The sequence below is a fragment of the Myxine glutinosa genome, chromosome 3, assembly GCF_964187855.1.
Source record: "Myxine glutinosa chromosome 3, kmMyxGlut1.1, whole genome shotgun sequence".
Lineage (NCBI taxonomy): Eukaryota > Metazoa > Chordata > Myxini > Myxiniformes > Myxinidae > Myxine > Myxine glutinosa.
Genome location: NC_136263.1, coordinates 134,081,470 through 134,094,618, shown reverse-complemented (window position 1 = coordinate 134,094,618; position 13,149 = coordinate 134,081,470). Strand labels below are relative to the sequence as shown.

The 13,149-nt window shown below is 45.6% G+C and overlaps 1 protein-coding gene across 4 annotated transcripts in view; it reads right to left on the bottom strand.

Annotated features, from left to right (window-relative positions):
- PKMYT1 (protein kinase, membrane associated tyrosine/threonine 1) overlaps positions 1-11,594 on the bottom strand; it is a 169,077-nt gene extending 157,483 nt beyond the window's left edge. Inside the window, exons 1-2 of one of the 4 annotated variants that reach the window (XM_078774583.1) lie at positions 11,426-11,483; positions 9,726-9,800 (exon numbers count right to left, since the gene is read on the bottom strand). The gene's annotated coding sequence lies outside the window, so the exon portion shown is untranslated. Of the gene's footprint in view, positions 1-9,725; positions 9,818-11,425 lie in introns of those variants that run through there. The other 3 variants (XM_078774582.1, XM_078774584.1, XM_078774581.1) reach the window with 3 other exon arrangements.
- Positions 11,595-13,149: the final 1,555 nt, after the last annotated feature.

The window sequence follows — 13,149 nt, the reverse complement described above, 5'->3', positions numbered from 1 at the left end:
AATGGGGGGGTGAATTGGCTGAGGAGGTAAAAGGGCAGGAAGCCCGAATGGCAGAGCAAGAGCAGGTGTTTGTTGGTAAAGGCCTGTTGGGGGTCAGAATTGAATTGGGGATAGAGTGAATGAAGTTACAGGAGCGGCTGAAAACCTGGGACGATACCATCAAGGGGGCGGTTGCTCGAGTCCCTCAGAGTCTACGAGAAAAGGCGAGTCGGTCCGTTAAGAGTCTCCAGGATGAGATTAAGGTGACCAAGAGGATCCTCACCACGAGCCACATTTGGGCACAGGAGGCTCCAAAATTCAATACCCAGTTGGGGGGGGGAGGGTTGGCCCTGGGCTGGATTCGGACAAAGAGGAGTCAGGGAAAAGAACCTCTGGAAAAGCAAGCCCCCTTGTGTATTTTGATGGGTCAGAGTTTAGACTTTAGAGGATTCCTGACAATTTGAGTGCGTGTCCCAGCTCAATGGTTGGGAAGAGCAAGAACGCATGGGGAATCTGGTGGCGACATTCGCCATTGCTGGCGAACGCCAGCCGCAGACGTTCTAAACGTTATAAACAGAGGGAATGTTGACGGTGCACCGATCAGCTGAGTGCGCGGCGAGACTGACCTTTTAAGGAGGTCGAACCATGTGCCAGAGAGGTCACCTGTGACGGTACGGCAGGTAGAGGTACGGGATCAGGAAGACAAGCAGGAAGAATCGGCCATTGCCCGAATGTTAAGGGGAATCAGCCACCAGCTGTCAAATTTGATGAGGGGTAAATTTGCATCGGGTGAGTTACAGCGGTGTGGTCTGGGTTCGCCATCAGGGCGGCCCGATTTTCGTAACAGCAAGGGTTGCTCCGCCTGGGGTTCAGAGGGGTCCGTTCCGGGGGACTTGTTTTAGGTGTGGGAGAGGAGGACACGTGCAGTGGTATTGTCAGGAACCACCTAGGCCCTAACCTCCCAACAGGCTTCACAGCCCAGAGAGGAGAGGACCTCACAAAAGGACAACAGGTTCTGGGAAGAGGGTCACCGCCTAGGGCTGGTCCAGCCACTATAGGCTGTTTGGGAAACCAGAACGAGCCGAGCATACAGGGCCATGCTCGGCTGGCAAGTGTGGAGAAGAGCCCTCCTCTGGTGAAAGTAGTAAATGGCGGAAAAATTGGCATGGGTACTCTGAGGGTTAGATGCAAAATTGAGGGGGAATTTTGTGAAGCTGTGGTGGACACTGGGGCCAGTGACACCATTATTAATCGGAGTGTGTTAGACCAAAGTGTTGGAGGCTGGGACAAAATTGATAGGTTGCTAGGATAGAGCCTTCAACTGGCTAAGGGGGTGACGGCGCCAATATTGGGATGCGGGGTTGTAGGGATGGAGTTGGGCAGTCTAGAGGTCAAGGTGGTGGTATGGGGTGGCCGAGGTGTGCGACCAGTGTCTCCTGGGATTGAGTTTCCTGGTGGAACACAACTGCCAACTAGACGATGGGCGAGGTCACATGTGGTTGGGCACCGACAGGCTGCAGTTGGTTGGACTGGGGGATGACGAGGCGGTGCAGGGGATGTGGCTGGAGGTGCCACACACTGTCACCGTGCTTCCCAGGAAGCCCGGCTGGTAGCTCAGGTTCTAGTTGAAGGATTCTTCTCCCGGTTTGGCATATCAAGGGAGGGGGTGATGAAGTCGTAAGTCGAGTACTTGCTTTTTGGACTGCAGGCACCACAGCCTGAAGCTCCCCCACCATCTGGTTGTATGGTACCTCCCCGCTGCCCAATTGAGGAACACACCTGTATGTAATGACAATTAAGCCATGGTCTTGCAGGGGGGTTGAGTGAATGTTTTGATTATTGGAGTTCATGTGTGTGAATGTGTGGGGGAAGATTCACCGAGCCATGTCACTGCCCTGTGCCGGAAGGACAGGGTCCGCGGAAATTTGGGGAAATTGTGATGGCTCCGCAGGTAACGTTGGGCATTGTGGCATCCACCGGGGAAAGTGCTCTTTAGAAGGGGGTTGTACAAACATTTCTGCATTTTAAAGAAGTTTTGTGGTTAAGGTAGGTTTTGTGTTTGAAATTTTCTTCCCACCCCAGGAGTTAGGAAGCGAGGAATTCAAGATTTGTAAATATTTGAATGGTTGTTAAGGGGTGTAGAATGGTATGGAGAACAGGTAAGTTAGCTGCAGCTCGCTTCCCACAGCCCCTCCTAATTTATTTCATCAGCTAATTAAGTGTGAGTCGGTAAGTGTTAAGGCTGGAACGGTAATGCCTGCAGTAAACCTTGCAGGAGCTACGGTTTCGGGGGGAGTTTGGGGGGGGGGGGGGTGGGTCCTCCCCCCCACGCGCCAGAGATAATCCCACCAGGTTCGGCTTATATGCCTCAGAGTTTAAAGCTCGTTTTGGCGATCCGTCACCCTGAGGTGTTCACTGCAGGGTCGACACGACATGTTTTAGTGAATATGAGGGATTCGGGAAGGGAGACCGTGGCCCCCTTTCCAGGGGAGATACGGTCATGAGCAGCACAACTTAAGGTTAGATTGGGCATGGTCATGATGACGCATGGTCATTTTGGTCTGGATCCAGTTGTTGGTTTCCAAGAAGATTTCTGAATGAAATACAATATTTGGGACAAAACCTCCCTTTATAGGTGCAGAGCACAACCCTATGGGACATTGCTGTCCTGATGCACTGTACCAAATTTGGTCCATAATCGGTAGTTTTTTAGATGTTTTAGTCAAATGTTAACGGACATACGTATGAACGGCCGGATACTGGGATGTGGTTATTTCACAGAAAAATAGGGGCAATAACCCTGAACGCTCACCTGGTAGAACAAAGTGGTATACTACACCGACTAAAGGCATTTTAAACAGTATCAAGGTATTTTAAACCAATTTCAACGGTTGCTAGGAGACAGGGCATCATGTGAATCGCATTAATGTAATCATTACACTTAAAACAAAAATACCGATTTTATGTTGATGGCCTATCTGTTTGGCATTGGTCAACAATATATTTCAGCTTTTCTCTTATTATTCCTGCCAGACCTTTACATCTTCCTTTTTCAATGTGACAAGATCATTTTTGTGAAAAAGGTTCGTACAAGATAAACAATTTTTCACCTTAGAAGATGACGCGAAGCGTGGAGGTGAGGTAGATAGCAGAGAAGGTGGTGATGTGATTCAGGAAAGCCTAGATACTTCATAGATGGGCAAATAAATGACAAATGCAGTTTAACATAACGGAATGCAAGGTGCTGGGGATAGGTTGTTGTTGCTTCGTATGCAGCCTGTGGCTTCTGGTTGCATCATTACTCTGGAAGGGTGTTTGTGCCGCTGATGCAGTGCCCCAATTACCAGCAAGCTGGTCCTCAATTTGCCGACCTCAGGAGGATGACAGGCTGAGTCAACTCCCCTGGCGTTAATTCAACAATCGACCGGGATCCAGACCCAGGATCCTACGATGCCAAGCTAGCTAGCACTCTACCCGTTCAGCCAACACCAGGCTTGGGGGAGAAGGGGGGGGGGGGGCGGGAGGTGGGTGGGTGAGGGGATAGGTAAGAATAATGAAAACAGAGACTACATGAGGCAAGGAGCAATCTTGGAGCGTGTCACACAGGAGAAGGATCTGGGGTTGGTAATAGATACGGGTGGTAAGCAGGTAGCACGATGTAGTTTTAACCCTAAAAGGAGCTAGTTTTAACACTCTACACGACTTTTGTGAGGCCTCATCTAGAATATCGCGTGCAGTTTTGGTCACTACATCTCAGGAAGGATATAGGTACCATAGAGGATTCAGCATAGGATTGTTACGTTTGTGGGGGGGGGGGGGGGGGATAGGGATACCTTAGTTCAAGTAGAGTGCATAAATTAGTGTGTTCCGACTGTCGTGAAGAAGAAGAACCACCTCAATGTACCATAAGTAGGAATCCGGTAGACCGCGTGTCATGGGTAAACTTGTATCTTCGTCCCCATCACAAGGGGTGGGGCTTGTTAATTAGCGAGGGATTATGGGTAAATTAACCCCATGTGTCGTTGCCTCTAATTCATTCCTTTGTTCCTTATGACACCGCACTAGACACCTAGCCAGAATCGCGCATTTAAATACACTCAATAAAAACTAACCGGAAGCCAGGCATGAAGCACTACTGCTGATTACACCGACTTGGTAAGCGCACAGGACAGGCAGCTCCATGGAGACACGCCCAAATAGCGGTGATTTGATTGGCACTGAGGACTGGTAAGGTGGCACGCACTGGTTGGATCAGACATGGAGATGTGTTGAGATGACGTCAGAGTTTGGACGTTAAAAGAACGCTCTGACCGACATTTTCTCCTCTTGCGCCTCTTCTCGTTCTGGATGCCATAGCGGAAGGTCGTGTGCCGACACTCCCTCTTGTGCCTTGTCGTTCTGGAGACCATAGCGAACGGTCGTTATTTGCTCTCTTGCGCCTTCTAGTTTTGGACTTTGGGTCGCATTTTGGTCACTTCCTAGCATTGACATTTTGTCTCTCGGCATCGACATCTTGCCCCTTCTTTTGTTGGACACCATCGTGAGCGATAGTGTGCCGACACCTTGCTGGTGGTCGTGAAGAGGAAGAGCCACGGACTGAGAACCGCGGGTTTCCAGGCAGGAACGGCGAGTGAACAGGTGTGGCCCATAGTCAAACAAGGGCGGACTGAGGCCTTCTCCCCGCCAAGGCCGGAGCCGCATCTAGATTGCGCGCATGCGGGCCCGAGACAATTCCTGACATGAGTCGGGAGCCGCTCGCAGATAAGTGCCAACCACACCTATTATTTTTATATCATTATATTTCCCTTTGTGTGTGCACTGAGTCTGTGTGGGGGTGCTCCAATTTAGGAATGTATTGCTATTTGACCGCGTTTTCTTTGTTACCGGCATTTTCTTTAATAACCCTATTTATTTTTGTACATTTTAATTCCGCGTTGTTCGAGTTAATTTATTGCAGGGTCGAGGACTGCTGGTGGGATCCATGAAGGTAAGCGCTACGACTTCTCGCCCCACTTGCCCTCCCCCCAACCCCTCCGTATTCTCCGCTATATTTTGACTGAACGCCTCGGAGTTGAAGCTTGTTCGGCAATCCGTTTCCTTGGACGATTTTAATCACCAGGAACGCGACAGGATTACTAGATTTATTCCAGGCTTAGCTAGACAGCTACAAGTAGCAGTTGAAGAAGACACAGAGCTAGCAGATGCACCTGTTGTTATCTGGTGCTGTTGTAATCCTGTTGAAATTTAGAAAAAATCCAATTTCATTTTTTACATTTTTTGTAGGGGCATAAAACACTCCCCTACACTGACCAAGTAATGGGGTGGGGATTATTTAATATTACCCTTCACTTAGATACAAAGGCTGAGGGACAAAAGAGTGATGTAAAAAAAAAAAAACATTTTTCAATTCCATCCCTTCCCTCCCCAATTCCCACAACCTCAACAACATTCCCTCGTGGTTACTGATGAACCTCGAAAAGTCAGACGAAGATCCGTTTAGCCATGTCTGAAAGACATGACGACACAGACAGACAGACATGCACACAAAACGAAACACACACACACACACACACACACACACACACACACACACACACACACACACACACACACACACACACCTTGAAACACCAATATAGCAGTTAGAAAACAAAGCATCATACAAATACCTCGGAGTAGAAGAGGGCCACCAAATATGTCACAAAAAATGCGCAAAACCATCGCCAAAGAATACCTGCGTAGAACGAAGCTGATCCCGAAAACATACCTCTCCACAAGGAACAAAATCAAAGCCATAAACCAGCTCGCAGTAATAGTGTTCCAATATATCTGCGGAATAATAAACTGGCCCCAATCAGAAATGAACAAGTTAGACATCAAAACAAGAAAACTCCTTACCATCCACAAATGTTTTACAAAAACCAGTGCATCCCGAGATTGCACCTGCCATGACGAGAAAGAGGGAGCTGCCTGATGGAATTCAACCAGGTGCACAGAGCGACAAGTGCTGGACTAGCCAAGTATGTGAAATGCTCAACAGACTATCAGATGCAATTTGTAAACAAACATGAACACAATAAACCTGAAAAAGTATCCCTAACTCACCTTGCAAATAATTTCCAAAAACAGGTGTGAATAGAAGATGCCACACAGGAAAATGAAACAACAACAAATACAGCTCCAACAATTGCAAAAAAGACAAAAGGAATATCAAGAAATATACACCAACTGGGAGAATGACAAAAGAGCAGGAAAATACAAAAAAGAATTGGACAGAGTGAGGATAGACAAAAGAGGCTCCTTGGAATGGCTAAATAGAGGTCAGCTCAATTGGGACAGCAAACTAATCATAATAAATGCCCAAGATCAAGGACACTGCACCAATGGATATAAAAGATGGTGGGACTGAGCCAGACGGACATGTGTAGATTCTGAAAGACAGAAACAGAAAGTACTAGTCACCTGCTCTCGGGATGCAAAAAACTATCAGAACAACTTTACACACAACGGCACAAAAAAGTATGCAACGGGATTCATTGGCATGTCTGCAAAAATGTAAACGTCCCAGTTCCAGAAAACTCGTGGAAATACGAATAAGGACAATCATTGAAAATGAGGACATCATGCTCATGTACGACCTGATAATTCCATCCAGTGTGAACATAGAAAACAAAATATTACATCCGGACATTGTACTCAGGAACTAAAGGGAAAAGACAGCATTGGTACAACCTAAACAATGCAGAAATCAAGAAAATGACCAAATACCAGGAATGAGATCAAGACATCTTGGATGCTGAAGAGCATCAAAATTGTATCAGTGACAATTGCAGCAACAGGAATGATGAAGAACTACTTCACCGAGATTTTTTTTTTAAACCATCACCGGGAATATTATCACAAATCAACTTCAACTAGTTAGGCAGTTAAGAGGAAGCATCGTTCATTTTTTCAGGAAAGCACCAAATTTGGCACAGATGTAGTATGGACCTATACAATTGTTTTTCTGAGGGGCACCCAAAAATTCAGAAAATTCAAAAAATCCAAAAAAATGTCCTGGATGCCGTGAAAAAGGGGAGAAAACGGGTATTGATTCGAACTGTAGATTCTGATATTGTGGTCTTGGCAATAGCACACTACTTTACCTACCAGTCACACGGTGTGGAGGAACTCTGGATTGCCATTGGCACTGGTAAAAGCTACCGCTACCTTGCCATCCATAAAATTGCCACCGGCCTTGGCCGCAGGAAGTCCGAGTCTTTGCCATTATTTCATGCCTTCACTGGCTGCGACACAGTGTCATTTTTGCCCAAATTGGGAAAAAGACAGCCTGGAAGGCTTGGGAGGCATACCCCAGCATCACGCAGACCTTTCATGCTCTCGCTTATAGGCCATCTGTGGACGCTATTACTATGGAACTACAGAGCATACAAAGATATGTTGCCATCCTCTATGACCAGACTACCGAGATAAAGACAGTGAATGACATGCGCCGACACCTGTTCACGAAGAAGGCAAGAACAATTATCACATTCCCCCAACAGCAGACGCATTCGAACAACACCTAAAACGTGCATGTTTTCAGGCTGGAAATGTATGGAGTCAGGCACTTGTGCCCTACCCAGAACTTCCATCACCAGCTGATTGGGGCTGGATGAAAACAGGGACTTCTTGGACACCAATTTGAACCACAATTTTTATTATTATTTTTTGTATACAGAGTCGAGGCTCGTGAAAGAGCTAACATTTATCAAACAAACAAATCAAACAAACAAATAAACAAAGTATATAAAAATGGGAGCGGTCGACAAGATGGGGAGAGAAGGGGAGAAAGCACACAAACACAACATTTGAAGGCAGGGACATCGGGAGATGTGTGGGAGGCAGAGGGCCTGGGGGGAGGCAGGATAGGTATAAAATGCAAGGACACCAAGGACTTCCAGGAAAGAAGACAAAAGTCACCTCAAAAAAGTGGATTTGGGGTGAAATTAGCGGGGGTAGAAAAGATCAAGGTTTTGGATTGGGGAAGATAAGAGATGGTGGTGAACAGCCGTTTTAAAGACCTGGAGGGAGGAGTGGGATTGAAGAGAGTGAGGGAGTTTGTTCCAGAGGTGGGAGAAAAGAGGAATGAAGGAGTGAAGGTGAGCAGAGAGTCTTGATTTTGGCAGTTTAACCATAAGAGGGTTGCAGGCAGATCTTGTGCGACCTGCAGGAATATTTGGGGGACAGAGCCCAGAGAGAGCTGGGGGAGCAAGGCCGGAGAGGAGTCGGTAGAAGACGGAAAGACCACCAACCTGCCTGCGGTGAGTAAGTGAAAAGCCCTCGGAGATAGCGTCATCGCGGGAGATTCCAATGATTCTGAACGCTTTGGTTTCAACAGCGTGAAGACGAGCTAGGTGTGAGGCAGGAGCACCAGCCCAGAGGGGAGAGCAGTATTCCATTGAGCTGCGGATGAAAGCCTTGTATGTGGTGAGGAGCTCAGGTGTGCCAAGGAAGGACTTCGCACGACGGAGGATGCCCAGTCGGCGACTGGCTTTGGAGGCCAGCTTGGAAATGTGGTTTTCCCAGGAAAGATCATGGCAGATAGTGAGACCCAAAGGCTTGAGTGACAGAACTTCTTGGAGAGGATTATTCAGAAAATAGATGGGAGGGTTGTCCAGTCGGTCTTTTCGGAGAGACATCGTAAGAGTGTGAGATTTGTCAGGATTGAAAGACATGTTCCACTTGTTTGCCCAGTCTGTGATTTTGTCCAGGTCTGCAGAGAGTGAGGACGCTGCAGACTGCCGATCTGAGGGATGAGGAATGGAGCGGCAGAGAGTGGAGTCATCAGCAAAGAGATAGAGAGGATTTTCACGAGAGTCAGAGAGATCATTGATGAAGACCAGAAAAAGCACAGGGCCCAGAACACTGCCTTGGGGAACTCCAGCCTGAACAGGAAGAGGAGATGAGAGAAACCCATTAAATGGGTTTAATGGGTAAATGGGTAAACCCATTAAAACAATACCACTGATACAGGAGGCATGTTCAGAGCTTACAAGCTGCCATTGTAAGTCGGCCTGTAAAGGCAACTGTAAATGCTCCAGGGCAAATCTGCCCTGCACATCACTGTGTGACTGCGATGGACAGTGCTTGTAGTACTACGCGTCTGTGCGAGAGCCTCCACCTTTCAAGTGCCCACAATATTTTAAGTTACAATTGCAACTGTGTGTAACTTTGATTAATTAATACCATTCCATTGTTATCAGAGACCAATAAAACAATGTGTATCACTTGGAATTGAAATTTTACCTAAAATACTATGAGATTCAAGGAAAATGGAAACACCATGGTGGCCATCTTGAAATTAAAGATGATGGATGCCAATCTTTATGCAATTGATCCCATTGGATTCAGAGACCATGAAAACATGGGGTAAGACACTGGAACTGTGGTGTTATCACTCATAGTATAGAAGTTATTGAGGGAAATAGGTCACAGAGGGCGGTTATGTTGAAATTCAATATGGCGGCCACCAGGGGTTCTGAATTTTTGGGCACCCATCAGGAAAACAATTGTATAGGTCCATACTACATCTGTGCCAAATTTGGTGCTTTCCTGAAAAAATGAACGATATGCCCTATTTTTCGATCTTAACTGCCTAAGTCAACTGGAGGCAATCCAGGGTTCAGTGACGATCCTGAAAAGAGCCCTTGGAACAAAACTCCGAAAAAGTTGAACAGCTTGGTCAATGAACCGTGATACCTTACCGAAGCGGAGGTAGATACTCTGGGTCCTGGGAGGACTCCGTTCCACCTCATGAAACCTGCAAATGGAGATAACAACTAACGACACGCACGCACGCACGCACACACACGCACACACACACACACACACACACACACACACACACACACACACATTTTCATTTCTGTTCCTCACAATTCTATCTCTCTCTTTTATTCACAGAAACACACACAGACACATTTAATTAATTGTACAGTATCGGTTGTTCCTAAACTTAAATATAAATAATTTAAAGGATTGCTGTAAATGATGTTAATTTCACAACATCCCATATTCAACTTTATTTAAATTGTAAACCTCAAACATAGTTCCCTTACCTAAAGCAAGAACCTTAACCTGTAAGCAATTGACTCGTTTCCCGACTGCACATATCATCAGCTGGGCACCGTTCTTCCTCAAGGTTTCGATCCTTTCAGCCCAGGACCTCTCCAAACAGCGGGTCCACAACCTCGATCATGGATCCACATCAATAGATGGTACATCAGTAGATCCACAACCTCAGTTGCGTCCAGGCAGTCAGTCAACCCATCGATGCAACATCACTTATTCCAACTTTACTCGTAATAGGATTTAATGTGTTATCATATACGTATTTATAACTTTCCTTACAAACTCGATAATATGATATCATTAAATCATTCACATCTTACCTTAAATACACCAATCTACCAACCAGCACGACCACACCACCTACATCTCCATCAAACACACACAATCAAACACACACAAACAATCAATGAATCAATCAAACACACACACACACACACACACACACACACACACACACACACACACACACACACACACACACACACACACAATCAAACACACACACACACAGCTGAAGGAGGTGGTTAAGAGGGGATCTGATAGAAATGTTTGCAAAGATAATGACGGGTATGGAAGGAATAAGTAAAGAAGAGCGTTTCAGCAGAATGGACAATCCTAGGACCAGAGAGCACAGTTTGAGAGTGAAGAGGAGGCCGAGGACAGTAGCAAGGCACAGGGTCGTTCACTCAGTGAATGGTAAACGCATGAAATAGTCCCCATGCAAAGGGAGTGACAGCAGAGCAAGTGATAGTTTTAAAATAGAGTTAGGTATCAACAAGCAGTGGGGATAACATGGTCATTTCGACATGTTCACGACAGCACAGGCTTGGTGGGCCTCATGGCCTCCATGGCAGTTGGCAGTTAAGCAGGTGGCAACACCGGAATGGCAGTTAAGAGTTGGGCCGGGATTCGAACTCATCACAGCGTACCTCCATTATGATTATAACACAGCGTACAATGAGGGAACGTAAATAAAAATCAAATGAAACACGAATCCCAATACTCAATGTACACGCATCACTCGAGGAAAATAACCATGGCAACCTCCCCCACAATAAATAAATACACGTTATACCCGACGTGAACAACACGTGGAGCACGGAAATACCTCAAATCACAAACACAACCGAACTTCACCAGAGAATTGACAAAATAATTAAATAATCCATCACATATCCACTTCGTCGCCTCAGAACTGAGTTTTAAAAAAAAACCTATGGTCGATTTGAAATTTCATTTGGGAAACGCAAATGTTTGTTGTATTTTTTCCCCCGCACGACAATCACATTGAAATAAACATTATACATCGTGTTTGTTTTCGGGCACGTTTTACCTCAGGGAAGGCGTACAATTTTCATCATTTTCCCGCGGCTTGCCGCTTCCGGTTAGTCATTACCATGGCTTCTTTGTGTGATTAAATCACCGTAAATAAAATTATAGTTACAGGTATACGAAAACACCCAGAAACAATATCCGCTTCATACGTGTTTGCTTTCCATGATGATGAAAAAGGAAGACAACCAGCCGAGGCTAAATGATACGAGAGTACACCTCAAAACGTTTACTGCAAATAATTTGGTGTCAAACGAACAACAAGGCATGAAAACAATTTAAAAGACGTAACATATCTTCGGACGATGCGAAAAACGCGTTAATTTGAAAGTAACTTGCGAAAGCTCCATCGGGAGAGATACACATGACTCAAGGCTTCCTTTAAGTTTAAGAGCCGTTTGACTTTTCATCCCAAAGGCCAAAACTAGGTCAAACCGGAAGTGACGTCTACGTTTTGCCTTAACAATTAAACGTTTAACCAAAGAATATCACCTGGTGTTGGCTTAATGGTTAGGGCGGCGGGCTTGGGATCCTAAGGTACTGAGTTCGAAACTCGTTGGATTAACGCCAGGTGGGGTTGACAGCCTGTCATTCATCCTTCCGAGGTCGGCAAAATGAGTACCAACTCACTGGGTCCTCTCTCAACTCGGTTGGTGGCAGGATTTGCACTCTGGCCGCTGTAAAACACCTCATTACGTAACACACACAGTGGTGTGTGTCGGGATGGTGCTGAGGTCACTTTGATGGTGTTGACTAACTGACCAACATGTAGAATAAACCAGTGTATCGATGCAATCTCTTCACTTCCATGGTAACAGAGCTTAGTCTTAGAGTACTTAAACTTTCCACCATCGTGGAAGACCTGAGGGAGAATGGGATGGTCACCGACAATTGTATTGAAATGCTCAACACAACATTCTCTGGTGTGTCAAAAGCTATTGTGATCAGAATGCTGAAGAACAAAGGCAGCGGCACTTCATTTATTCACCTTCATGAGTTCACCAACACTTCATGTAAATATTTAAACTGTAAAAGATGTGTTGCATGAGATGTCTATATCTCCGCTCCATTATTCATGTAACAATTACCATGTCCTGCTGAACGTTCCATTGCAACATGTAAGTCTTGTATGTTATGAATAGCAAAAACTTCCGAAACCCAAGAATTGTGTGGGTTAACTACATGACAGCGTTTCATGTCATTTATGTGACTGACTCACTGTTGATGTGTTGCTGACTCATGTCAGTGTAGAATAAACTCTGGTTATCATTATATCTGCGTGGTTTCTAACATCTCGGTAATAGAAACATACACATCTTAGTTACAATATAATGACTGAATTAAGTAACATCATATAACATGACAACACATCAGATCTTTATATTGAGGAATATTATTGAACAAGCCAAAGAATGGCAAACGACGATGTACCTCAATTTTATAGATTTCTAGAAAGCTTTCGACTCCTTGCCCAGAGAAAGTCTGGGTCATAATGAAGAAATACAGCATACCTGGAAAATTAGTGAACCTTGTAAAAGCCCTTTACCAAGACTTTCAATGTGCGGTCGTCGACCAAGGTGAAACAACAGAATGGTTCAAGGTGAAGACAGGAGTTAAACAGGGGTGTAACATGTCAGGATTCTTATTCCTACTAGTGGGTGATTGGGTCATGAGAAGAACGATAAAGAACACCGAGCGGTAATTTTGGGCACTTTTTTTTCAAAC